The sequence below is a fragment of the Podarcis erhardii genome, assembly GCF_964252035.2.
Source record: "Podarcis erhardii genome assembly, chromosome: 1".
Taxonomy (NCBI): domain Eukaryota; kingdom Metazoa; phylum Chordata; class Lepidosauria; order Squamata; family Lacertidae; genus Podarcis; species Podarcis erhardii.
In genome coordinates, this window is record NC_138497.1 from 105,093,554 (window position 1) to 105,119,645 (window position 26,092).

Below are 26,092 nucleotides of genomic sequence, written 5' to 3' on the forward strand. Positions count from 1 at the left end.
GCAACATCTGGAGGGCAAAGTGTTCCCCACTCCTGAACCACTGTCTTCACAAGTACCTCTAACTTTTGACCATACAATGACCCTTCCCACTTTCATTTTGCAAATTTAACAAGAAGAAAGTCTCTGCTAGCAGACTCCGTGACCTTTCTGACATCTGCATTTCCACTGAAAGTTCCAACAGGCTCGCTCTTGTGTGTAAAAAAAAAAAAAAAAAAAAGCCCTACGTCACTACAAGAAGCCCTGTGGCTTAATATTAGGCAGGCCTTCTGCTTCTAAATATTCTTCATTCGCACATTGGGATACTAACAAGGATCCTTTTTTTAAAAATCTAGCAATGGATAGTGCAATTCTAGTAATGGAAGAAACCAAGTAGTTCCCTTCCTCCTGATTCTGTTGAAAATTATTAATGTTGGCATTTAAAAAACTGGACTGACAGCAGGTGTGGAAAAAATATGTCAGAATAGGTGGCTGTGTCTTCTTTTGTTCCCTTGAGTACTCTGAATCTCAGCTGGGCTACGTAATAACTAATGCAATATAGAAGTTCTGGCTTATTTGTTTTTAAAAATGTAGCCCACCTATGGCTGACATATTGGCCTCAAGGCACATTGCAACATATTAAAGCTACTGCAAAAGAAGTCTCACCAGTTTCTTCCTAAAAATAATTTAAAACAATTTTTTTCAGAGTGAAAAGTTAAACGGTAAGGCCTCTATCCATTGCCCTTGCTAGGGCCAACTGCTATTGGCTTCTCTGCTCCCAGGATTATGTCCTGCAGTGGCCATGGTCTTTTAAATCCTTTGCACATCTACTCAGTTCTACTGAAGCCACATGCACATCATACATTTAAAGCACTAATGATACCACTTTAAACAGCCATGGCTTCCCCCAGTGCCAAACAAGCTATAGCATAGGGCCCCACTCTTTTTGCTCCCCCCCCAAAAAATATACTTCTTAATTGTATTTCAGTTCAACAATTACTTTGATAAAATACATATTTTGTTATGTGCAAATGGCTTTAGATACAGTGGTGCCTCGCAAGACGAAAATAATTCGTTCCGCGAGTCTCTTCGTCTTGCAGTTTTTTCGTCTTGCGAAGCACCCCTATTAGCGGCTTAGTGGATTAGCGCTGTTAGTGGCTTAGCGGCTAAGTGGCTATTAGCGGCTTAGCGGCTTAGAAAAAGGGGGGAGTGAAAAAACTCGCAAGACTCGCAAGACGTTTTCGTCTTGCAAAGCAAGCCCATAGGGAAATTCGTCTTGCAAAGTGCCTCGAAAAACGGAAAACCCTTTCGTCTAGCGGGTTTTTCGTCTTGCGAGGCATTCATCTTGCGGGGCACCACTGTACTTATTAGGTCCATAAATTACCATATAGCATATATTCAACACAAAAAAGCGACAATTTGTTGTTGACAAAGGACAGCTGGATATATAAAGGGCCCCATTACCTTCAGTAGTTTAGGGCCTCATCAATCCTGAATCTGGCCCTGGCTTCCCCCCAAAGAATTCTGGGAGCTGTAGTTTGTTAAGGGTGATGAGAGTTGTTAGGACACCCCAATTCCCCTCCCAGAGATTCAATTCCCAAAGTGGTTTAGCCCTCAACCCCTCTTCACAGGAAACTCTGCAGGCTAATAGCATACACATAAGTGTTAAAAATCAGCATTTTATTTTTCCAACTCAGATTGATGGGCCTTTAGTATAATCTTTTCCTTCCAAACTTTTTTTTAAAAAAAATACAAAGAGATATGACTTGACAGATCACTTTCCCATTATAGAAAACAAACCCTCTTGGATTTCCAGAAAAAACATCTTTTTATCTGCTTTTAGTATGAAAAATTCAGGAATTAGATAGCTGTCCAAGGGTGAGAAATGTTAAAGCCAGGAATACAGTACAATGGTTGCATTAGCTACCATTTCCGATAGTAACTTCCCGAAAGCTGAAACAGACCTCTGTTGTTCAGTGCTGCTACCCTCCTGAAGCCAAAATGAGAATTTCAGCCAGATTGCATGGGTTTTTGATAAGGAGCCCCTGGCTCTTGATTTCCTGCTGTAAACTGAAATGTGATGAAGCTTCAGCTATCTCTCTGTTGCTTTCCTGCTAAACCAGTATTTCAAAAGTGTTGTCTTCATGCATTGCCATTTGCTATATTCAAATAAAGAAAAGTGCTCTGAAGCCAGTAACAATATTTTTAAGAGTCCAGTGCTATACCTATCTACCCAGAAGTAAGTTCGACAGGGTTTGTTCCCAGCTAAGTGGGTATAAAATTGCGACTGTAGACAGTCAAACAAATGTCTAGCAAGGGTGGAGAGCCTGTCATCCAACAGATGTTGCTGGAATACAAGTCCCATCAACCCTGGCCATTGGCCATGCTAACTAGGGCTGATGGGAGTCAGAGTCCAACAACAACTGGAGCACCACAGGATTCCCATTCCTGTTTTATAGCTTAGGCTGCAATCGTATAGCCACTTAACTGGGAGCAAGCTCCACTGAACGCCATTTTCTTAGCTGGTGGTCAAGAGTGCACCATGGGTTCTGGCTATGTCACAAAGGTAGCTATCACATTTTTATGGTTAGCCTTGAAAATGGAGGCAATCAGCAGTTGAATGGGTTGGGCTACCTGAACTGGGTGTATATTTGAGACAAATTTACCTACTTACATATATGTTATTGTTGTTTAGTCATTTAGTCGTGTCCGACTCTTCGTGACCCCGTGGACCAGAGCACGCCAGGAACTTCTGTCTTCCACTGCCTCCCGCAGTTTGGTCAAACTCATGCTGGTAGCTTCGAGAACACTTTCCAACCATCTCGTCCTCTGTCATCCCCTTCTCCTTGTGCCCTCCATCTTTCCCAACATCAGGGTCTTTTCCAGGGAGTCTTCTCTTCTCATGAGGTAGCAAAGGATTGGAGCCTCAGCTTCAGGATCTGTCCTTCCTGTGAACACTCAGGGCTGATTTCCTTAAGAATGGATTGGTTTTGATCTTCTTGCAGTCCATGGGACTCTCAAGAGTCTCCTCCAGCACCATAATTCAAAAGCATCAATTCTTCGGCAATCAGCCTTCTTTATGCGTGTATATATTGTGTAATTCTGCAACCTCAATTAAATGTTATTTTGTCATTGTTGCTTTCCTCTGTTTTTTTTTAAAGTTTTTGATGTCTTTCTCTCTCCCCCCCCCCATTTACTTTAACTCACTGTAATACTCGTGTGTGTGTGTGTGTGTGTGTGTGTGTGTGTGTGTGAGAGAGAGAGAGAGAGAGAGAGAGAGAGAGAGAGAAAGAGTGTTTTCATAGTGGCCAGCCAGATGCTGATGAGCAGCCTGCAAGTAAAGGTAAAAGGTTAAGGACCCCTGAATGGTTAAGTCCAGTCAAAGGTGTATAGAGTTGTGGTGTTCATCTCGCTTTCAGGCCAAGGGAGTCAGTGTTGTCCACAAGCAGCTTTCTGGGTCATGTGGCCAGCATTACTGAACCGCTTCCGGCGCAACAGGACACCGTGACGGAAACCAGAGCACACAGAAATGCCGTTTACCTTCCCGCCGCAGTGGTACCTATTTATCTACTTGCACTGACATGCTTTTGAACTGCTAGGTTGGCAAAAGCTAGAACAGAGCAACGGGAGCTCACCCTGTCGTGGGGATTTGAACCGCTGACCTTCTAATCGGCAAGCCCAAGAGGCTCTGTGGTTTAGACCACGGCATCACCTGCGCCCACAAGTAGGAGCTGAGCTCAACAGCACTCTCCCTTCCTGCCATTTTCAGCAACTGCTCTTCAGAAACATACTTGTTCCAATGGCATGAAGAATTGGAGAGCTGTAATGAGCTGGGTTCTTGACACAGAAAAGGAAAGCAGGGTAATTGAGGATCAACCCCGAGGGTGAGTCTCTCTCTTTCTGTGCCATTTCTTCCAAGTCCATGGCCTCATGGAGAGTCTGAACCCTGCATAATGACTCCTAGTGAATATGCTGTGGTAATCCATGAACACTGGATGGAGCACTCAAAATTAAAGGCTGTCACAGATCCCTAAGACCAGTAGTATATCTTTTATCAATATCTGCTGGAGGTCTTATAAGAATAAACATTTTTTTCTTCGTGTCAAGAACTGGCAGAAACTTCTGTTTCCTTGTTATCAGTCTCTGGTGAAGCTGCATAGTGCTCTTGGGTAATACTCAAGTAACAACAATGCTGTTTCCTTTTTTAATCCAAAATCTGTGAGACCCCCTTTTTTTAATGCAGAAAAACCGGAGTGTCAGAATGCCAGCAACCTAAGTTAGATATGTATCTCCTGCGGTTGCCATGGCAAATGTGGAACCACAATGATATCAATCTATCAGCAAAAACATTATCAGGCATTTCCTGTTAGTGGTCTTGTACCTTTCCAGTCTGTTGCTGAGCTAGATAAGAAGGCAGTTGCTTACATTTCTGGCAGGAGATCAGAGCAGTGGCAGGGTGCCGTTGTAGGCAATCATGAAATGTCACTGAGGAATCTGACAGTGGAATTTTTAGGTCAGAAAGCTAGCAGGCCCAGCAGGACACCGGTGAGGTACATTAAATTACCCTACCATTCTTGTCAGTTTTATTACACACTTTCCTCGAAGCAACCGGTGGGAAACATAAGGATATTAGTGTCAATATTTTGGGTCATAAGGCAAAAAAAAAAAAAGAAGAAGAAGCAAAGTGTTAAAACAAATGCAAATGAAATGAGAGGCTGCATACACACCATGCATTTAAACCAGGCATAGACAAACTCGGCCCTCCAGATGCTTTGAGACTACAATTCCCATCATCCCTGACCACTGGTCCTGTTAGCTAGGGATGATGGGAGTTGTAGTTCCAAAACATCTGGAGGGCCAAGTTTGCCAATGCCTGATTTAAACCATTTGAAAGCAAATAATTTTGGGAACTGTAGTTTCTTGTGGGTGCTGAGGAAAACTACAGCTCCCATTATATTTTGCAGGGAGGGGATATGCTTTAGCTGTATAGTGTGTATGCAGCCTCAGTACTCATTCCCCCTCTAGGAATGTTTGGAGTGCTGAGACTCTGATCAAAAGAGTGTAGAGTTTTAATACATTATTCTCCTTACAGAATCAGGTCCATTCTAGAACTGAGGTCCTTTTCCTGAACAGGGACTATACAGTGGTACCTCGGGTTAAGTACTTAATTCGTTCCAGAGGTCCGTACTTAACCTGAAACTGTTCTTAACCTGAAGCACCACTTTAGCTAATGGGGCCTCCTGCTGCTGCCACGCCGCCAGAGCACGATTTCTGTTCTCATCCTGAAGCAAAGTTCTTAACCCAAGGTACTATTTCTGGGTTAGCGGAGTCTGTAACCTGAAGTGTATGTAACCTGAAGCGTATGTAACCCGAGGTACCACTGTATTCATCTATTGGTTTTTTGTTTTTACTAATACTTATTGGTGTTCATGGGTGGCGCTGTGGGTTAAACCACAGAGCCTAGGACTTGCCGATCAGAAGGTCGGCGGTTCGAATCCCCATGATGGGGTGAGCTCCCATTGCTCAGTCCCTGCTCCTGCCAACCTAGCAGTTCGAAAGGACGTCAAAGTGCAAGTAAATAAATAGGTACCGCTCCGGCGGGAAGGTAAATGGCATTTCCGTGCGCTGCTCTGGTTCGCCAGAAGCGGCTTAGTCATGCTGGCCACATGACCCGGAAGCTGTACACTGGCTCCCTCGGCCAATAAAGCGAGATGAGCGCCGCAACCCCAGAGTCAGCTAATGGTCAGGGGTCCCTTTACCTTTTATTGGTGTTCATATAGTTGCCCAGAGTGGCTGGGGAGGCCCAACCAGATGGGTGGGGTATAAGTAATAAATAATTATGATTATTATTATGATTGGAGGATGGGAGCTTGTCACAGCAGGAGGGGGTGACACCCTGGCTTCTTCACCAGCCTGGCTCATCTCAGCCTCTCAGCCTCCTTCCAATTCTGCTTCTAGATTTCTCTCTGCCACAGACTCTCCCAGCTCACTAAACCTCTTCAGCTTCTTCTCCCTCTTCTCCCTCTGACCACTCATTGTTGTCCCACCACCAATCCCGGGACTCTGAACAGCTGGTATCCCCAGCTGTTGCCTCCCACTACTTCTCTGTATCCAGCCAGTCCATGACATCAACTTTAGTGTTTTCTTTGCGTTATGTTTCCACTGGCTTCAGCCAAAGTCAGTCTTCAAATGATTGGAGGAGGGGCCTTTCACTAGATAGAAGCAACAGTAATCAAACACTTCCAGATATGTGCACACAGGTGAGCAGGTGTGATTTTGCCTTGGCTAGACATTGCCCTTTGACTGTATCCTTAATGGGTTTGAAGTCATTGCCATAAACATTGACCTTAAAGCAATCCTGCATTTCACACTTTCAGCAGAGTGGAGCTGCCATTTGGAATTAGCAACACTCGATCTGTAGCGGGGCCAGGCAATGCTATCCAGCCTTGGGCAGCATCATGTCTTGATTTATGAAGGTGAGCCATGACTGCTTTATATGTGAAAAGTCCAGCTCCATCTCTGAGGGCTCCAGCAGCAAATTAGAACAACAGGGAGTTACTAGCGTCCTTCTTCATAGCTCTAGGCAGGAAATTGTAAAAAAAAAAACAAAAAAAAAACGACAATCTTAAAGTTCACCACAAATGTCTCTCTTATTGGATGGTTTGATCAGGTCTGGAAGATGGCCCTGGCTGAAGAATTAATGGATCAAATTAGGTTGCAAAAGAGTTCAATTAAAGCAGATTTATTTGTAGAAGCCAAGCACGCATTCTCAGTGGCAGAGGAGGGAGCGAGGGGAGGGGCGAACCGCCTGGTAATCCATGTGCAACTTCTGTACAGACTATGTACGCGCAACGTCCATATGGACTGTACATGCGCGGAGGCCTGTACAGTCGCCGTGCGAGCGGCAGCCCATATGGATGCTGTGTGGACACGGTGCAAGTGGTGCCCACACTAACTGCGTGCACACCCTCTGCCGCTCTACAGCTGGGGGGAGGCAGTGGGCCATCTTGTCACACACACCCCAGGGCGCTGTCTGGGGCAACCTGCCCCCCTTCGTACGCCCCTGTGTATTCTTAGAGTATATGGTGCACTAATCCATATGGTCCTTCTGCTTCACCAGTGCGGTTTGGGAAATCTTAAGGATAGTCTAAATTTATAAGATTGGAATAACTGTAATAAATGTGAAGTGTTGTGTTGTGACCCATGTGTAGTAACAGATTTTATTCTCCCATGAGGATAAAATCTGTCAAATCATACCCTGGTCAGTGGATTACCATATACTGGAGTAATGTTTAGAGTTTTCTGTGTGGTTTTTTTGGCCTTTTTTGTTGGTGTTCCTATTTAACTGTTCATCAAAATGGGCTGTGCTATAGTATCAGGAACATATTGCATCTCACCTTGATAAGAAGCCCATTCCAAACTAACTGAAGTTTCCAAACAGTCTTCAAAGGCAGTCACACATAAAGCATGCTACAAAAATCAGTCAATGAGTGATTTTTTAAAAAAAAAATGGACTGCTGCAGTCAGATTGAAAGGTTCCAGAAGATTGTTGAGCCAGTCTTAATTTCACAAAGATGCTCCTGGTTACAGCTGACGCCTGAAAACCCAGATCTAAGGGTAGATCCAAGATTGTGTTTTATTCTGTTTTTATCGTGTATACTGCTTTGGCAGCTTTATGTGAAGGGGTCTACCAATCTGCATAGTAATAAGGGTGTAAACCAAGCTGTGCAGACAAGGATAGTGCTGTGGCTTGAGAGAATGTGGGTTCTATTTGACAAAGGCAACAGCTGAGAACACGCTTAAGAAGCGGACAAATCAAAACAGTGGCACAGAACCACTGGCATCAGTCTGTCGTCAGCGTCATCCACATTTCAATTTATTTTGCTATTGTTGTTGTTTAGTCGTTTAGTCATGTCTGACTCTTCGTGACCCCATGGACCAGAGCATGCCAGGCACTCCTGTCTTCCACTACCTCCCGCAGTTTGGTCAAACTCATGCTGGTAGCTTCGAGTTTGACCAAACTGCGGGAGGCAGTGGAAGACAGGAGTTTGCTATTACTGTTACTTATATCCTGCCTTTCGGAATAGGAACATAGGAAGCTGTGTTATAAGGAGTCAGATGATTGGGCCATCTAGCTGGGTAAGGTAAAGGTAAAGGACCCCCAGATGGTTAAGTCTAGTCAAATTCGACTATGAGGTGCAGTCCTCATCTCCGCTTTCAGGTTGAGCGAGCCAGCGTTTGTCCACAGACAGGTTTTCCGGGTCATGTGGCCAGCATGACTAAACCACTTCCAGTGCAACAGGACACCGTGATGAGTGCCAGAGTGCATGGAAATGCCATTTACCTTCCCACCTCAGTGGTACCTATTTATCCACTTGCGCTGGTATGATTTGTCAGTGTTTGTAATAATAATAAAAAAAGGTTCTGACCTCCCTTTGTTACCTCAGCCTGGTCCTCGGACCCTTGTTAACATAAAAGAGTCCATGAGAAGAGTATCTTTACAGAGTACTTTCTGCTTTTATTCTTAAAAGTCTTTCTGCAAAAGCGACTGACCAACTATACACACCTCAACACTACCAGCTTTCGCTAACCAACCAACCAACCAACCAACCAACCCAACCTTTCTCATTCTATATATACAACCTGGTGCAGGCCGCTGACTCATGCTGACCCAGCTTTTTAAGCATTAAAGAAACAGCAGCCACTTTTAAGCCATGACATGATTTTGAACTGCTAAGTTGGCAGAAGCTGGGACAGAGCGACAGGAGCTCACCCTGTTGCACAGATTATGATCATCACTCTCTGCACTGTCAGACAGTGGTCTTTCCTAGGTTAACTTGGAGATGCTGGAAGTTGAACCTGCAGCTTTTGGCATGCAAAGCAGAGCAAGAACCCTTCCCCTAAATACAAATTTTTACAAGGCACCTTATGAGAAACATTAGAATTCTTTTAAAGTCACAGCAAACAATGTCAACAAATAAAAATCAGGATGTGGCTGCTGAACTCGGAGACACCATTGTAGGGGTAGCAACCACTTCTTGTTTCTCTCAGGGCAGTTTTTGCTGGCAGGAAACTCGATGGCGGGAGCCGCACCTCAAATCTGTTTGCTTTTCAGCTCAACTTTTTTTGTTTAGAACCAGTAGAACGCTTCTCACTTTGGAACATGGCTCGGGAGCAATCTGGAAAACACTCAGACTCAGCACATATGTACATATCCGCCAAGGGCCGGGAAACAATTTCACACTTAGCGCCAAAAAGCTTCTGACATTTTGGTGTGTAATTACTATACACCACCAAAGCCTAATATACTCGATCTATAGAGAATACTGCTTATGGATCAATGACCTGAGCATTCCCAACGTGGCTTAAAAGAATGTGCCCTGCATTTATTCCTTAAAATAAAATAATAAAGCTTCCTTTGAATGCACATAGCTATCTTTCAAAGAGCATGAAAAAGGTCAGTGGGCCTCATGGGTAACTGAATAATGCAGCCGCCCGCATAAACAAGAAGTGTGTAGAATGGAAGAGCAAATTTTCATTGATGACAGCAATGATATCATGCAATACTATAACAATTAGCACTTTGCAATCATATTGAAAAGTCTGCTAAAGCCAATAGAAGGCTTTTGACTCCAAAGTAAATATGTGAACAAACTTTACAGCAGCTCCAATGAGGCACTTTGATGAAAAGCAAGCATTTGGAAGTGGAGGCATCACTGATGACACCAGAGGAGTGGGGGCACTGTATGCAAATTCCTCATAGAAGAATAACTCACACCCCCAAACCCCACATTGGTTAGCCCATGTAGTTACTAGAGGAAATGAATTTTTCACATGCGAATTATAAATTAATCTTAAACTTGACAGTAATACAATGCTGCAACCTTAAACATGTTCACTCAATTCCATTAACATCTATAGGACTTCCTTCAAAGAGAATATGTTTTAAAATGGGAGTATTAGTGTTAAATGCAATACTATTTCTCTTTCAAAAATCTGACATATGGGGGAAAGCAGTTCACTGGTCTGGAATGCCAACCTACATTGGTTCTGGGGATCTTGAGTACCTGCTGTAGTTCCTTCAACAAAGTACACAGTTCAATGAGGAAAAGTTAAGTGACTCTCTCAAAACATAATATCTCTTTTTTGCTTCTTCCGCTACATTACTTAATACTGTAGAGATTTTTTATTCTAATTTCCTTGAACAAGTTGTTTTCAACATATTTCAATTTTCTTTCTATTAGCCTCCTTCCCAAATGCTTGATTTAGAACACAAACACCTTGTGCCTTTACAAAACTCAAGGTGACATCTCCATCACTTCGCAACACTTTTGTTGCTCATGGATAACTAGTGAGCAGTCATCAATGTGCGGCTCAGGCAAGGGCATGCTGCTCTTCAAGTTATAAATATACCTCTGACACAAGTAGTTGCGAAATGATTCACTTTGAAAGGAGTCATAGGCATACAATCTGCACTGCATTACTTATGTCACAAAATTCTAAATCTGCCAGATTCAGTTGCCACCTGATGATGGTTCTTATATTTGCTATTTTCCGTGCTTTTTGCTTGACATTTCTATTTTCTGTTTGCCATTCTTTCTAGTAAGAAGTGGCATATCAATCACCAACCAGATACTATTCCATAAAGTTAGGTAAGGATCAGAGGGAGCTAACTGTGAACCGTAGCAATTTAATGGAACCAAAATGAAAGAATATGGTGGTTCTGAAGCAGGATACTTAATGACATTCAAATTAGACAGGAAAGTCCTCATTTGTGGGAAATGAAAATTGTAGACAGTGCCCCAAAGCTGTGGAATGCCTGTACCAAAAGAATGTAAGCCATTGCTAAGTAAGCTATTTCAGCATGTTTTCGTATGCTGCTTCTGTGCATTATTTGTTGGTCTTAGCATCATTTAACATCATGTTTCTAATTATATGATACAAATATCACGATACCTTTTTTAAAACAAGGAGTAACAATAAGAGATTGGAAATAAGACAGAGATAATCCACTGATTCTTTTAAATGACAATGTCTGCAGAAGCATAGTTGCCAACAGCAAACATTTATCCATTTTAGCCAACATTTATGCAAACATTTTAAACATGGCATCTATTCTCTTGATATGATTGGCTTACCTTGAAGATTTTAGATGGTGTGGACCATTCCATTATTGCAAAACCTAAGCAACATGTTGCCTTATGTTCATTTATGGTTTGATGGCCAACTGATTTTCAGAGGGTCAGGACCAAACCCATTCCATAATCAGAGTGTTATGCAATATATGTATCACCAATGAAACTCATTTATTGTCTTATGGGTGAGTTTAGCACCATGTCGAGACCATAAATGTATTTCATCCACTGGTTATCATCAAGCAACATGCTGAAAGCTAAACTGATGGCATAAATCTGGGACAAGGTACGTGTGAACCATACAGGGACCCATATCTTTTCCCCGACGGACGGGGGAAAAACATCTGGACAATGATTTTAAGCACATACACGCAGAAAGGCAGGAATGGAAGGGTCCTTTCAGAGAACCTTGAAAGGGCTAACACAGAGTTTTCCACTTATCAACCTTTTCCCCTGTAACTCTCCCAGGAGATTCAGAGAATGAACCTGGGATATTTTGCATGCAAAGAATGCGCTCTGCCATGGAGCTATGATCCCTCCCCAATGGGCCAAGGGGGCTGGGATTGAAACCCACATGCATAATAGATTAGCAAGACACTGACATCACCTTTCAGCCACATACTGAGGGCTCCCACATCCGTCCCCTTTGTCAGTTTCACTTCCCTGCGTTTGACAGCTCAAGTGAAATTAGCAAGTCTCCTTTTAACATGCTCGGGCAGCACAGGAATTCTCCCCCAAAAGCCAAAGTAGTCTCCTCCACAGTAAAATATTCACCTCTTTACCCCACCAGTATGGGAGGGGAGCTGCACTGTAAGTGACTTTTGGGCTAGATCACATAAATCCAATATGTGGTTAGCACAGTGGAGCACAGTTGCCCTGAGCGCAACATTTTTATTTATTTATTTATTTTAATGATATTTATTAGAAGTTTCAAAAATTACAAAAAAGGCAAAAGAGAGAACAACAAAAAATTAACAAAACATACATAACAGTACATCAAAAAAGAAATAAAACACATAAAAACCAATACACCAATAACAATAAAATAAAAAAACACACACATCCAATATTCCATATCTCCATCCTTCATTTACTTGTTTCATCGACCTCCTCGCACCTTTTTGTATTCTAGTTTAGTTATTTGTTTCAGCAAATTCTTTCCATCTTTCTCAATTTTTATTGAATAATTTGTCTTAACATTCTAACCTATTAGTTAACTCAGCAAATCCTCTCCATCTTTCACTATATTCTGTCATTCAATTTACCTTAATTTATTTTAACCTTATCTTTCTATAAAATACCTTAAAGCTTAAAACTTAATATTTATTTGTACATAATTCCTTATATCATTTCTACTAAAGCCAAATATTTTCATTCCAACATTTTCCTAATGCTCATTAATTTTACACTAATTCCCAATATAAGTAAAAAAAATTCTTCCAATCTTCCTCCAGGGTCTCTTCTTCCTGGTCTCAGCTTATGTCAGTCCTTACTGTCCGTTCCATCTAGTCCATCAACCTGGTAATCTTATGTCCGAGGCTCTTAAGTCTTTTCCATGTCCCTTCTGCAGATCTTCTTGTTTGTACTTACACTTTACCTTATCTTTTGTTGATCTCTTTCTTAATTCCTTTCCTTTCTCATTGAGGAGTAGGTCTCGGGGATGTTCCAATTCAAAAATATCTCCGTCTCTCCTCAGCAGATCGGCCCATTCCCCACAGTCCCATTCCCCACAATCAACAGTGTAGTCCAGAAAATATTTAAAGGCATGTTTCAAAGTCCCTCCAAACGTAAGGGCCCCCACAACTCCAGACCCCCCCTGGCCCACTCCAGATTCAACCTTCAACAACAACGGCTTATGCTCCTGTAGGGCCTCAGGCTTCTCCATTTGTATTACTTGAGGTTCAACAGCAGCCTCCTCCATTATCTTCTGCGTTTGCACTTGCTCTGTCAAAGCAGGTTCCTGAGTTGGCTCCTGGATGGTTTCTGTATAAGTATTCACTGTTTGTCCAAAATTTTTGTTTGCAACAGTCATCAAGTCCATCTTCTCATGCATCTGCTCCAACAAAGCACTTGTCTTGCAAAAGGCAAGCACCAAAACTTCTTCCAAACACATTTTTGTTCAAGGTCACAATCTGATCCCACGATCCTTGTCACCGCAGCTGTAGAGTCCCCAGATCGACTCCAGCAACAATTTAACAAGCTCCCTCTAGAGGAGACAATTTCTATTTGTATCCATTTTTTGAAAGCAGATCCAACAAAAAAATGTTACTTTCATTTTTCAGATTTCTTATTTCTTTTAAATGCAAAAGGCAACATTGGAGACAATTTGTTTCTCTTCTTTAACTATCTGTCAAAGGATGCTCCTTTCACAGTCAATGAACTTCACCAAAAATCTCTGTCTCTGACACCCCGTTCCCAGGTTTGAGAGGGTGGAAATTTATCTTTCTTTACTCTCTCTCCTGCAGGCTTAAACAGTCAAAATTCCCCCTCTTCACTCCTGCTTCCAAGAGGGGTTTAGATGGTTAAAACAGGAGGAATTTTAAACCTTTATGTACAACTTTCCAGACTTTAGCTTGCACAATTTTTGCTTCAGGCTATTTACAAAAGCGGAAGGCGGACTTCCTGTTTAGAACCTTCCCGCTTGAGTGCCAAATTAAAATGTTTCTTAGCCCAATTTTCCATTCTACTCACGGGTACTTGTTTAGAGTCCAATTGTCCACAGGAAAAAGTCAGCGCTCTCCGGCAACGGCTGTGCGGCTTCACTCCACAAAAATAGCAGTCGATTCAAAACACCGCACTGCTCACCCCACGTCGCTTCGGATCCCCGAAAAGGGGGTTTCCTTGTGTGTAGGGGGGGCGCTCCTGGTGTCAGCCGAATCCCACGTTCCCAGGCTTCCTCCCCCTGGGATTTTTAAAGGGTATCTGCCTTCGCCGCGGCGGCAAGACCCGATTTTCACGGAGCAGGTTCCTCTGGATCAGAGGAATTCCGCCATTGCCGATGGCGCTAACCCGGAAGTCTTCTATGCGCAACATTTTTAGGGTGCAAAATTCCAACATCCGGTGATGCCTCAATACAGCTGTGCACTTCTGTTGCTGGACTCCACTGAAAATGGCTTCTCCATGCAAACCAGGAAGTGACCTCTCCAGACAACAGAATGACTCTTCTTATCTCTGTGGCTGCGATATGATGGGTGATGTAGTTGCTGTTAGGCAATTGAATGGGCATGCGCACTCCATCTGTTTCCCTCCCACCCATCTTTCCTCACGGCCCTGGACACTGGCAACCCATGGTATGGCACTGGGCTAGTAGCCTGCTTTGCAGAATCCCACAGATAAACCTCCCGTTACTCTGAATATTTGTATGTCATTTGTCACTGAGCATTTAAAAGTCATCAGAAAGAGTAAGAGAGAGGGAAGGAGGGAGAGATTACTACAACCAAGTACTTCATCGCTAGCATTTCAGGGTTGTTTTTTTTTCTACACTGCAATCAAGTCAATTCACTTTAAATAACTGTTTTCTCTGTCTGCTCCTTAAATCTTAATATGTGGGTTTCCACCGTAAAAAGAGGAACAACAAGTAAATCAAGCAATTAATCACTTCAGTCTATGAAATGGCCTGTAAATCACAAACCTTTTATAGTCATAGATTTTTGAACTTCGGCCCAAAAGCCTAAAGATTGACTTCAGTGCCATTAATCTTAAAATAGGCAGTTCACATATTTCTCTAAAGATTTCAGCAGCGGACCCAGACAGAAGGAGCCAGGTGTGCTCTATTACAGAGCTACAGATATTGAAGAAATGGAGGAGATGAAGTGCCAAAGCCAACATCATGATTTTTTGAAGTAACTTGACTATTAGTGTTTATTTTACTTAGAGACCACTTTATGATAAACTCATGTATCTGCTGAGGAATGAAACAAAGGCAGTGAATCTTTCGATATCTAGTATCTAACAAAATACATTCCCAGCCTTTAAATGAAGAGCTTTGCCTTGTATTGCATTTCTCTAGCTTATTAAAGGCACATAAAAACTTATGCTTTTTCTTCATCGAAAGACTCTAAAAGTATAAACCAAAGTGGACTGTTGGCATGAATTGTTGGTGCCACAGAGTGGCTGTAGAAGGGAAGAGGTGCACTGACATTTTCTCTTTTGCACCTCTAACAAACCTCCCAGGGCCAGCTCTATCATTGGATAAGGAAAAGCAAAGATAGAACATGGTTCCCCCCCTCTCTTTCTGTCTATATCAGAGGGCATAACACAGGGAAGGGGGGTGGAAGAGAAGCAACAAGAGTGGGGTGCCCATGACGCTGTCTCAAAGTTCCAGATGATTCCAGATGAGGCAACAGGTGCAAAAACTTTGGTGATCCCTGAGCATGACATTTGCCAAACCTGCTAAGCTTACAGAAGCAACATAATTTGAAATAGTAGGCATACTCTGTTCTATTCACTTTACGGCTGGGGGGGGGCGGCGGACAACCACTAATCACTTTCATGTAAAAAATGCACAATGCAATATACACTCATTCATTAAGCAACCACAAAATCAATCACTGAAAACAGCGATAATAATAATCTTCAAATCTGAACAAGTTTTTTGGGGTAGGTGGCAATTTTATGTACATTTTAAAAAATTAAATACTGATTTTTGTGAGAGGGGCTCAGATAGCTCATCCCGATAGCAAGATGAAGCACACAGATATCTAGACAAAGTGGGTATTTGATTTCCCAGACAAATATATTTTCTCACTATCATTCTTACTTGATTGATCTTTTTTATAACAAATAGGAGCTAAATATATATAGAAAAAACCTGCAGTGTTGTGCTAATGGAGATTTTATCCCTTTCCTATTAAAAAGATAGAAATTTTCTCCCTCTTGCCTGTGTTATTATTTGTTCCCAATTTTTGTCAATTGAGATGTGGTTTTAAAAACATAATTTAAAAGAGCTTACAGTGTGACATTTCAGGGAAGGATGAAAAAGCACTTATAAAAAGAAACAGCTTTGACAGTATCGGTCAACGTGGTCTTAGAATATCATATTGAAATCATACGATGCTCAGATATACATGTCAAGGCCTAAGAATCACGTATTCGTAGAATGACAAATGAAATCATAGTTCTTACATAAGGGCAGCAAAATGATGATGATGCCTAAGGTTTTTATGAGCTAAGATTTATGGTTCTCATAGGTGGTTAAATAAAGAAGGTAAGTTTGGGAGCAATCCATGCTCCAGTGGGCTTCTACTTTGTTTACACAAGTGGATTTGGCAAGCAAAAGGCATTATGTGTGAGGAAAATATGCAGTGCTGAAGGGATAAATCAGCATATTTTTAGGAGGGGATGTGAAATACATGAAAGCAGCATTTCTTTGACAAAAATATTTCTTCACTGGCTGCTTTCGTGCTTCCTACTTATTTCCAGCACACCAAGGGCCCAAAAATATGAATAAAATGAAAGGAGGAGAAGCTTCAAGCATGCTGCAAAGCAAGCCATAAATGTACAGATGTCTGACCAGTATTCCCCCCCCCCCAAAAAAAAACTAGAGATGAATAAGAAATTCCATTCAGTTCACATTTAAAGGCAGATCTACCAAATTCATACTTACTGAAACAAGACATGCCTCTCAGCAGTCAATCAGCCTGACAGCAGCATCTCCCTGCTTCCTTTGATATGGGCTGCTGGGAAGTAGAAGATGGGCTTGTATTATGGTGCCCACATATTATGGTGCCCATAACAGAGGGCCCCAGATTCAGTTCCTGGTATCTCCACCCAGGGCTTGTAGTGACTCCTGTTGCAAATCCTGGGGACCTCCTGCCAGACAGTATACAATACTGGGTTTGATGGGCCAATAATCTCACTCCGTTTAAGGCTGAATTTACACCACAGTTTGTTCCATTTTCATGACATATCCATAACCACTGCTTTTTTTCTATATAAAAAAAAAACATTTAGGGGTACTTTCATTTAGACTCAAGAAAATCACCAAATCACTGTACCCAGGAGGCCGTGATGATGAAAAATAGTTATTTTCCTACTCATATTGAAATACTGTCCCTCAATGAGGCCCAACTTTCATCAGTAATACACCACACATCCACATTCCACACTGCTTCACACATTAAACGCTCTCTTCCGTCTGAGACTCAATAAACACCGGGAAAGGAAATGAAGCCGCCATTGGGGGTAACAACGGAACTGCCGATTCATCGTGCTAGTGAAGAAACTAATTTTTTTAAAAAAAATTGTTTCTTCTCCCGTTAGATTCATAAAATGTTTAGGGGTTTGTGTATCCCTGCATCCCCCCAGAAAAAAGCACTGTCCATATAATCTCCACATTATAATTGAGCTTTCACATGATGCAAAAGCCACTTCCGGAAATTGCAATTAATGCGGGAATGAGCACCAAAATCTTGCTATTTTATTCTCCTTGCTAATTACAAACAGATTTATTTTTTTCTGGAAGCAAATAACATGAAAATGATTGCTAAACTTGTGATATAGTCTACAATATTTCCAGAAATAGCTTTTACATCATGTAAAAGCTCAAATATAAATGCAGAAATTAATGGAGCAAGCCACTGTGTGAATGCAACCCAAGACAGCTTCCTCTGTCCCTCTGAGTTCTCAGGCTTCAAGCAAGAACAGATACTGCTGCTTTCTAATACAACGTACTGTAACTGTTTATTTCAATATAAAGAACAATTGAGGCCTAGAGCCTCTAACTCAGGCACCGCCAAACTTGGCCCTCCAGATGTTTTGGGACTACAATCCCTATCATCCCTGACCACTGGTCCTGTTAGCTAGGGATGATGGGAGTTGTAGTCCCAAAGCATCTGGAGGGCCAAGTTTGGGGGTGCCTGCTCTAACTAGTCAGGCATCTTAACAACAGCAAGAGGTTCTTTTTCCCACACTGCCTCTGGAAGGCAGGTCTCTCTCTCTCCCCCCCCCCATCTACAATTGTTAACTTTTCACCGTCCACAGTACTGCTGCATACACTGTATATCATATTTCCCTGGGCTTAAAAATACTTAAAATCTCTCCACATTTTATTCTGCAGTGTACACAAGTTGGTGAAAGCCCAAAGCTATACAGTTCATGGTGGAAAATATATATATCTTCAGAATCTGGGCCTTCTTATTTCCCAGGAAGCAAACTGGGGAGTTGTGCAGGGCAAACACGGCCATATATGAACGAGTCTGCAAGTTATAGACATTCTGGCCCCCTCCACATCTTGCTGACAGGCCTGCTGCACAACTGGGTAAAACATGAATTACAATCAGACAAGCCAAGGCCTCAGGAGATGTCAGATGAATTCCTACTTGAAAATTGCATTTGGCAGGAGAGCTAAAATTGGACCAGCTGCAGATGCTGAGAGGAACACCTAGCTTTGGGGCAACCAAAGTGAGTCTCGAGGGAAGCACACAAACACAGAACTCCGAGAAATTAAAAGTTATGGACATGATAAATTACTTCCTTCACTACCTCTACGATTGCTATTTTGGGATAAAACATAAAAAATGGAAGGATAAAGCTGGAAGCATGCATAAACCAATTCAGAAATAAACCTAGAAAACCTGTGAAGTCTTTATTAGTGGAATGTCGGGGTGTACCAACTAGAGAAGCAAGGGCATATGAAATAGGCAAGCAAATGAGAAGGGAGCATCTTGGGAATGGCTAGGACTTAATAAAAACTTATGGGAGGAAAACTTACCACATGGAATGTGGGAGCAGGAATAAATTGGTGTTCAGAAAGGAATGGCACCATCTAGATTTTAGATTGCAGATATGTACTGACATCGTCTTGGGTTTATGGAACCAGGCAAGAAGGTGGCTGTGTAATTTCTCAGTTGCATATATTGCTTCAATGGCATCCTAGATGCCTAATGTATTCTATGCACAAATCCTCGAAGAGGAACCACGTGAATCTACTGCAACTGTTCCAACAAGTCTTTTTTAAAAAGTGGAGATCTCTCCCCATCTGCATGCATATTGGAATTGTTATTAGAAGTTTGAATTGTTTTTTATCTCCCATGTTTTTGCCTCCCCGAGCTCTTTCGGGAGGAAGCCTGGTATAGAAAGGAAATAAATAAATAGTATCTAAAGCAAATGTCACATGGCAACTTAATACTAATGGATGTCTTGTGGCACAAGCTTCAATGTAAATTTGCCTGCATCTCAAGCCTATGAAAGCAACAATACCATTGGTAATTTTAAAGCAGGCATTCCAAATGCATAGCCATGTTAGTCTGCTGAAGCCAAAACAAAGGGAGACTTAGTAGTAACCTGAAGGTGAACAAATGTATTGTGGTATAAGTTTAAGTTGGCCAGCAGCACCTGCTTTGTCAAAGGCATTTGAGGAACTGAGTTCTGGCCTGCAAAAGCTTCTGCAAGCTAAATTTAAGGCTTAACAAAACTCAAAGCTAGGTCAATCTTTGGTTTTATTTGGCCCATCAGTACAGTAGGGAAGGGACAATAGTTCCCAATTTCAATAGCTGTGTACAATTGACACTGGGTCAAAGAGGTTAACACTGCCTTGCTCGCTATGAATCACCTGTATTTTGGGAGAGACTCTGGGATATTTTGATGGCCGCTTCTGCATCCACTGGCAGATTTTATTTGCTTCCTTTTCCTTTTGCTTCAAAACAAAGGCATCATCTTTGTAGAGGCTTGTGGGGTTTTTTGGGCACAGACCTTCAAAAGTTATTTTGCTGCTTGAGTAGTCTCTCTGTTATCCGTTACAAAGAAACATTTGTGCATTTCATTCCTCGAGCCATCTTGTTCTTTATCCCTGTCTTTACAATTGTGTTACTTTGCAGATAACAAAACTGGATACATAGCATACCTGAATAAAATGCCTTTTTCATAGTAGCACAGGCTTACTTTATGTCCGTGTGTTGGCGGGGGGGGGGGGGGTTAAGCCAAAGTGAACCACTTTTTAAAAGGACATGTGATTGTGGCATGCCATATGAAAATGGAGAAATCAACTACTTGTTTGTTTACTTGTTTGCTACCACCCAGAGGCTATTGTCTCACTTTTGTCATGCCAGAGGTGTCATCCTTGGATAACCTTTTACCAAACTAGAATCATAGAGTTGGAAGAGACCACAAGGGCCATCGAGTCCAACCCCCTGCATGGCTATCATATCACCCCTTAACCTCCTCTTCTCCAGGCTAAACATGCCCAGGCTAAACTGTGTGTGCCCCCCCCCCCGCAGTCTACACACCCTTGCTAGTTTAGATTGATTGCCTACAGGTCATTCTGTTTCTCTATGAATCATAAATTGACTGTTGAGTAAACAGCCCTTCTATTGTTTACTGGATCACATGGCCTGGGGTGCTGCTTAAAAGGTAAGCCAAAATCTCCTATATATGCTACTTCAGCCTATTATTCATTTTTTTTATGGATAAAGAAGTCAGAGATATGGTATAAATTCAGGATTTGTTGTCCCAAGAGAACCGATTAGCCTATGATAAACTACTAACTGACCTCTCAAATAAGAATACTGCAATCCTCAGTAATAATTTTATTTATTTGTTTGTTTTTAAAACCATTTATTATTTTGTTTCCACGCATAGTCTTAAGTATTTCCCTTAAAAATCACACAGAAATCAGACGGAACAAACTTAGTCTTGTCCCCATTCAGAACTGGGTAAGACCATACCTTAACGGGTCAATCCCTAATAGCAGGGTAAAAATGGGTTCCCACAAACTGATATTGGGAATCCTAACCTATCATTAATATAGTTGTACTGATTAAGACATTACTTCCTCTGTGCAGCTTTGTTCATTGGGACTGTTGGGATCTCCACTCAGCCAAGTTGATAAAGCTCATCTTCCTCTGGCCGAGTCCTTCGGAATTGCCTCTGATGTGATTAACGACCTGAGCCTTTGATGAGGCCTCAGGCACATTCCCATTCAGCAGAGTTTCCAGCACAGGGAAGAGATGAGAGGTTTGGGCTACATTGCAAAGAGTTTTATTTTCCTAACTACGCAGACAGAAAACACATCCTCTCTCTGTGAAAGCAGAGAGCAACTGGAACAAAGGAACAGGAAACCAATAACATCACATCCGTCTCCCGTCTCCCGTGAGCCTTTCAACAGTATGGAATGTGTCTGGAATGTAAACAGAGTCCTGTGACTCTAAGCAGCTGCACAGTGGCAAACAGAAACTAACAGGGACACCCCATAGTCCTTGGGCTATGAATTGACTACTATGCTACCAAAATCTATGCTTAAACTGCTGGTCATGCACCCTCACGAGGAACCCCAGCAAAAGCCTCATTAGCACTCACAAGACTCGTACAAGAGAATAAACGAGGTGCTCTTTTCCTTAAAAGAAGGAAAGGTTGCACTTGGTCTAAAACCAAGTTACAAACCAGGCCTGTGTAAAATTATCTGCTACTTTTTTTGTCGTGTAGAATTAAAAGCCTACGGTGTCTTGCAAAGAAGTACTTCAGCATTTTGGATCAAATCTTCCTCTGACTTCCAGCAGCTATAATAGCCCCTTTACCATATCCAGGTAATCCAGACAGCAAAGTGCATAAACATTCAAGCTCCGGTCCATTTTTAACCATCTCTTTTATACAATTTAGACCATGCTGAGAGAATGATTCAAGTCAGCATATCTGCCTGATGCATCAGATTCAGCCGCCATAGCAACACCCGCGTGAAACAAGAACTGGCTCAAAATGCAAGGCCATAGCTATTATGCTACAATTGTTGGCTCATAGGAGGAAGAAGGAGAAGAAAGCTTTACAAACCAGTAACTGAAAATTCAGTCGTGACTAATTTACAAGTGAGCAAACCATTTTCAGGAAGAAGCTATACCATAATAACTCCCTTTGCCATTGTGGTTCTGAAGAGACTAAAACTATTTAAATCCCACATAAACCCTTAATACATAATAAAATAGGGATGGAATAACCTGGGCGTCAAACTGGTACAGAATATCTTGGATGTTATTTATCAGCAGCTTGCAGATCCAGGCAAATTCTCATGTGATATTTGTCACCACTCATGAGCTCTGACATTGGAGCCTAGGGTAGCTCCTAACCAGAAGGTACCCCTCTTCAACCTAGCTATATGAGAGCTGGCTGTGTCTATAGAGGAGGAAGGAGGAAGCACATATTCAAAGGAACCTTATTTTCAATTAAAAGTGCACAGATTCTGAGGCTGAGTTCTGGTGTTGGGAAGAGGTTCTCAAATTAGGACCTTTGAGGCACATGCACCTAGTGGTGGATCAAAGTAATATATGCTGCTATAGTTTGGCAATAAAATAAAAAAGATCACATAAAAACCATTAGATGCCTTGATAGCATAAAGGTAAAAGATAAATAACCCCTGGATGGTTAGGTCCAGTCAAAGGCGACTATGGGGTGCAGTGCTCATCTCGCTTCAGGCAAAGGGAGCCGGCGTTTCTCCACAGATAGCTTTCCAGGTCATGAGGCCAGCATGACTAAACAGCTTCTGGTGCAACGGGACATCGTGACAGAAGCGAGAGCTCATGGAAACACTGTTTACCTTCCCACCGCAGCGGTACCTATTTATCTACTTGCACTGGTACTTGCCTTGATAACATATTACAGGCCAAGAGCAGTAACAAATTGAGTCAGCCAGTGTAACATAAATCAAAACAATACTAAATACCTTCAGATTCCCCCTTGTTGCCTCTGGGAGTATGCTATAAAATCTCTCCAAATCTCAATTCAAAGACAACTATATTTCTTTCGTATAATGCAATGTAATTTAAAAGATATACAGTATAGCACTTCCAAAACAGGCTCAGATTCAGAACAGATATGAGACTGAAGACAACATTTGTAAACCACTTAAGCTAAAAGGCAAATATACAGATTCATTGAAACATTGGATTTAAGTGGATATACTCTGGCTTAGCAATTTTGTCCACACTATTGTATGAGAAATGGGGGCAAGCAGGGGATGTTTAAAATTAAGGAAGGTATTGTATATGTTATGCGGAATTCAGACACAGCATAGAGAATATCTAATACCAAGTTGGATGAACAATGACAGCCTGATATCATATGATATAGTGAGGAACTAATAGCAAGCCCAAAACTTCTCTTTTAATATTTGAAGATTAGGACTACATTACTTCAGGAATGAGCAAAGCCTGACAAAAACGTCAGACATAGCTAAGATGCTGGTGCATTTTCAATTATAAACATGAAATATCTTATTTCCAAAATGTATGCTACCTTAGGTGATGGGCAACCACTGAAGTTTGGGCTATTATCACAAAGTGCCCATGCTTAATATGTGTGTGGGGGGGGGGATATGCAATCATGTGATTTCACACTATTCCATAGTTTCTTCAATCTTAAAAACAGCATCTGGTTTCCCGTCACAAAATCGTATTGAATGCAAATGAATGGATGGCAGCAATATAGACAGGGTTGTATGGGTATATGTGATAGTCACATGCAGCAATCAACAGGGTTTTTTAGAGGGTTTTTTCCTGCATGGTGACAATTTCTAGGTAAGAATCTCCCACATCTGAAGCAGCCCTCAGTCATTTCTCAGCTTCTCCTTTAAAGAAAGGACTCTAGTCACATTAAATATTTTCTGATTTCACTATTGGCCTACTTTATTGCACTCTTTCTCCTAAGAGTCTCTGGACATCTAAGTTCAGATTTAGGTCTCTCCAAACTTGTCTACTCCTTTCAAGATGAGTTTATAGATCCTGACAGACTTGGCTCTTCTCCCTGAAAAGGAAGGAAGTTACTTTAATCCTAAAAAAGCAAAAACATCTGGTTTTAAACAGCTGTGGAAATATTATATGCCTAATTATTTATAGGGGTACCTGTGCTGAGTGTTGTTCTGTATTGCAGCATTCCAAGCTCCTTTGGCAAGAAAGTAAAGATTATTAAGTCAACTATATGGTGTGGGGTTGTTGTTTTTTAATTCTCCATAGTGGATTGTATTCTTCTCAAGATGCAAATCAAGATGTGAACGTGTTTCGTTTAAAACATACATGAGTCTCTTAGTTTGGAAACTTGGTTGTTGTTGTTGTTGATCATGATGATGACAATGTTTTTGTTGTTGAGGTTCATACTGCGCATTCATCAAAGCTTTCCTATGATAAGGCCCTTTTCTTAGTATTGGTATTGGCCAAAGAACAATGACTAGGATCATTCATATTTAAATAATAAAATTGGGATTATTATTTTCCAAGAAAAAACATTCACATGACCACATTTTCCCCTGAAACGTAGAACTAAAGATAGTGAATGACTGAAGTGTTAGTTTCAAATGTTTGACCTACACATGGAGCAGGTCAGCACTTAATCCTGGTGAAAACAAAGTTGTGATGGTTGCTATGAGGTAGGCGACAAACCAAAGGGCTGGTGCCAATTTGCCAAATGGAAAAATTCCTGCCTGGCCCCACATTACGGCGACCAGTGTAGTCCATAGCAAGGTCGTACTATAAGCAACACCCTGAACTAAGAGAGGGTGAGTGAGCAAAGAAGAGGCCGAACGGCCTGGCAGGCTGAAAATTGTCTTGGCCCTGGGCATGGGGCCAAGTGCCACCATTGGGCAGTTGATCACATTCTCAGAGGAATGTCCCCAAGGCCCTGCCACCATTGGCCAATTTTGGTGGCAGGGGATGATCCGGCCTGCCATACACCAGTTCACAAGAGACTGCCCACAAAGCTGCCCACTCTAGAAGGGCAAATGGACATACACAACCCATTTTAAAAGAACATTACTAAACTGTCACAAAAATTGGGGGGGGGGGTTAAAAGGCGTATCCATGCTCATCCAAGGGAGGTGCACTAGAAATAAATTTTGTCTAACCAGCTTAACATGTTCCACAGAAGAGGAAATTCAAGTCACATAGTATCAAATAGCCTGGATATAAATTCTTTTATAAATCTCTGGGTAATTCCTGTGTGTGGAAGAAGTCTCAACAATAAATGTTTCCTTCTACTACATTGAAACATAAATTAAAATGTTTCTATAGCCTAGGGAAATCACAGGGAAGCATTGGTGGAAGAGAATTGGTTGAAGCTGATTATCTGCCTCTTCCTCCCCTTGGCAGTTTCCCTTCCAGTTCCCCCAGAAAACTTCTCCTGAGGGTTGGTAACCCTGAAGGTGGTGGATTGTTGCAGCTGAGGGGGAAGGAGGAACTCAGCAAAAATTGGGCAGAGCACTTTTTGTTGTGGTAATCAGTTCTTGTACTCTGTATAATAAATACTCCATGAGCCCTGTTCTGTACATTGGTTCATGACCTAAAGGGGAAAATTGCAAGCAGCACAGATACTGCATGTGGTCAATGGAAACCCTGGAGCAAGATGCCTCCAGCATGCCTCTCCCCCATGACTACCTACAGTCTGCAATGACCTAGAACTTCCACATATGCTTTTAGATTTCACCCATGTCAGCCTGCAGGCTTCTGGGCATATTTCTGAAGCCAGTAGACAGTGTGCTTATTCTGAAACTCCATTCCCTGGGTGGTGGTGGTGAGAAGCAATGATCAGAATAATTTATATTTGGAGTTTTAGTTTTATCTTCAGCCAGGATCAATAGGTTGTTTTGTGTTTTGTGTTGGAGAGCCATTTTGACCTGTTGACAAAAATACAGGATAGTAAACAAACATAGCCCCCTTTCTCAGCTAAATCAGGGATCTTTCAATTAGACATGTCAGTGCAAGCTAAATGAACTAGCTTACTATCCCAATAGGGGTCATATATGTTTTAACAAATTTACCCTGACTTCTTCTGCTGTGCTTATAAAAGAGCTGGTGAATTAGCAGACTGCTCCTTTAAGAAGGGAGAAAACCTGACTGTGTTGACTTTATTCTATGGACCTGTTAGAAAATCCTAACATTTTTCAATATTATTTTTATGGGTGAAATGGAAGCATATTTTAAGAAGGCTTCATTCAACGTGTCCAAGCTATGTTGAATACAATCCCACATTAGCTTTCTACTTTCTCCCTGAAACCATACACAAAAACC

At 41.7% G+C, this 26,092-nt stretch overlaps 1 long non-coding RNA gene across 1 annotated transcript; it reads left to right on the forward strand.

Moving 5' to 3' along the window:
• Positions 1-6,076: 6,076 nt before the first annotated feature.
• On the forward strand, positions 6,077-9,221 carry LOC309338239. The gene is made up of 3 exons (XR_014154816.1): positions 6,077-6,236; positions 6,354-6,452; positions 9,033-9,221. It is a non-coding gene; the product is annotated as an uncharacterized lncRNA (long non-coding RNA).
• The last annotated feature ends 16,871 nt before the right edge of the window (positions 9,222-26,092 follow it).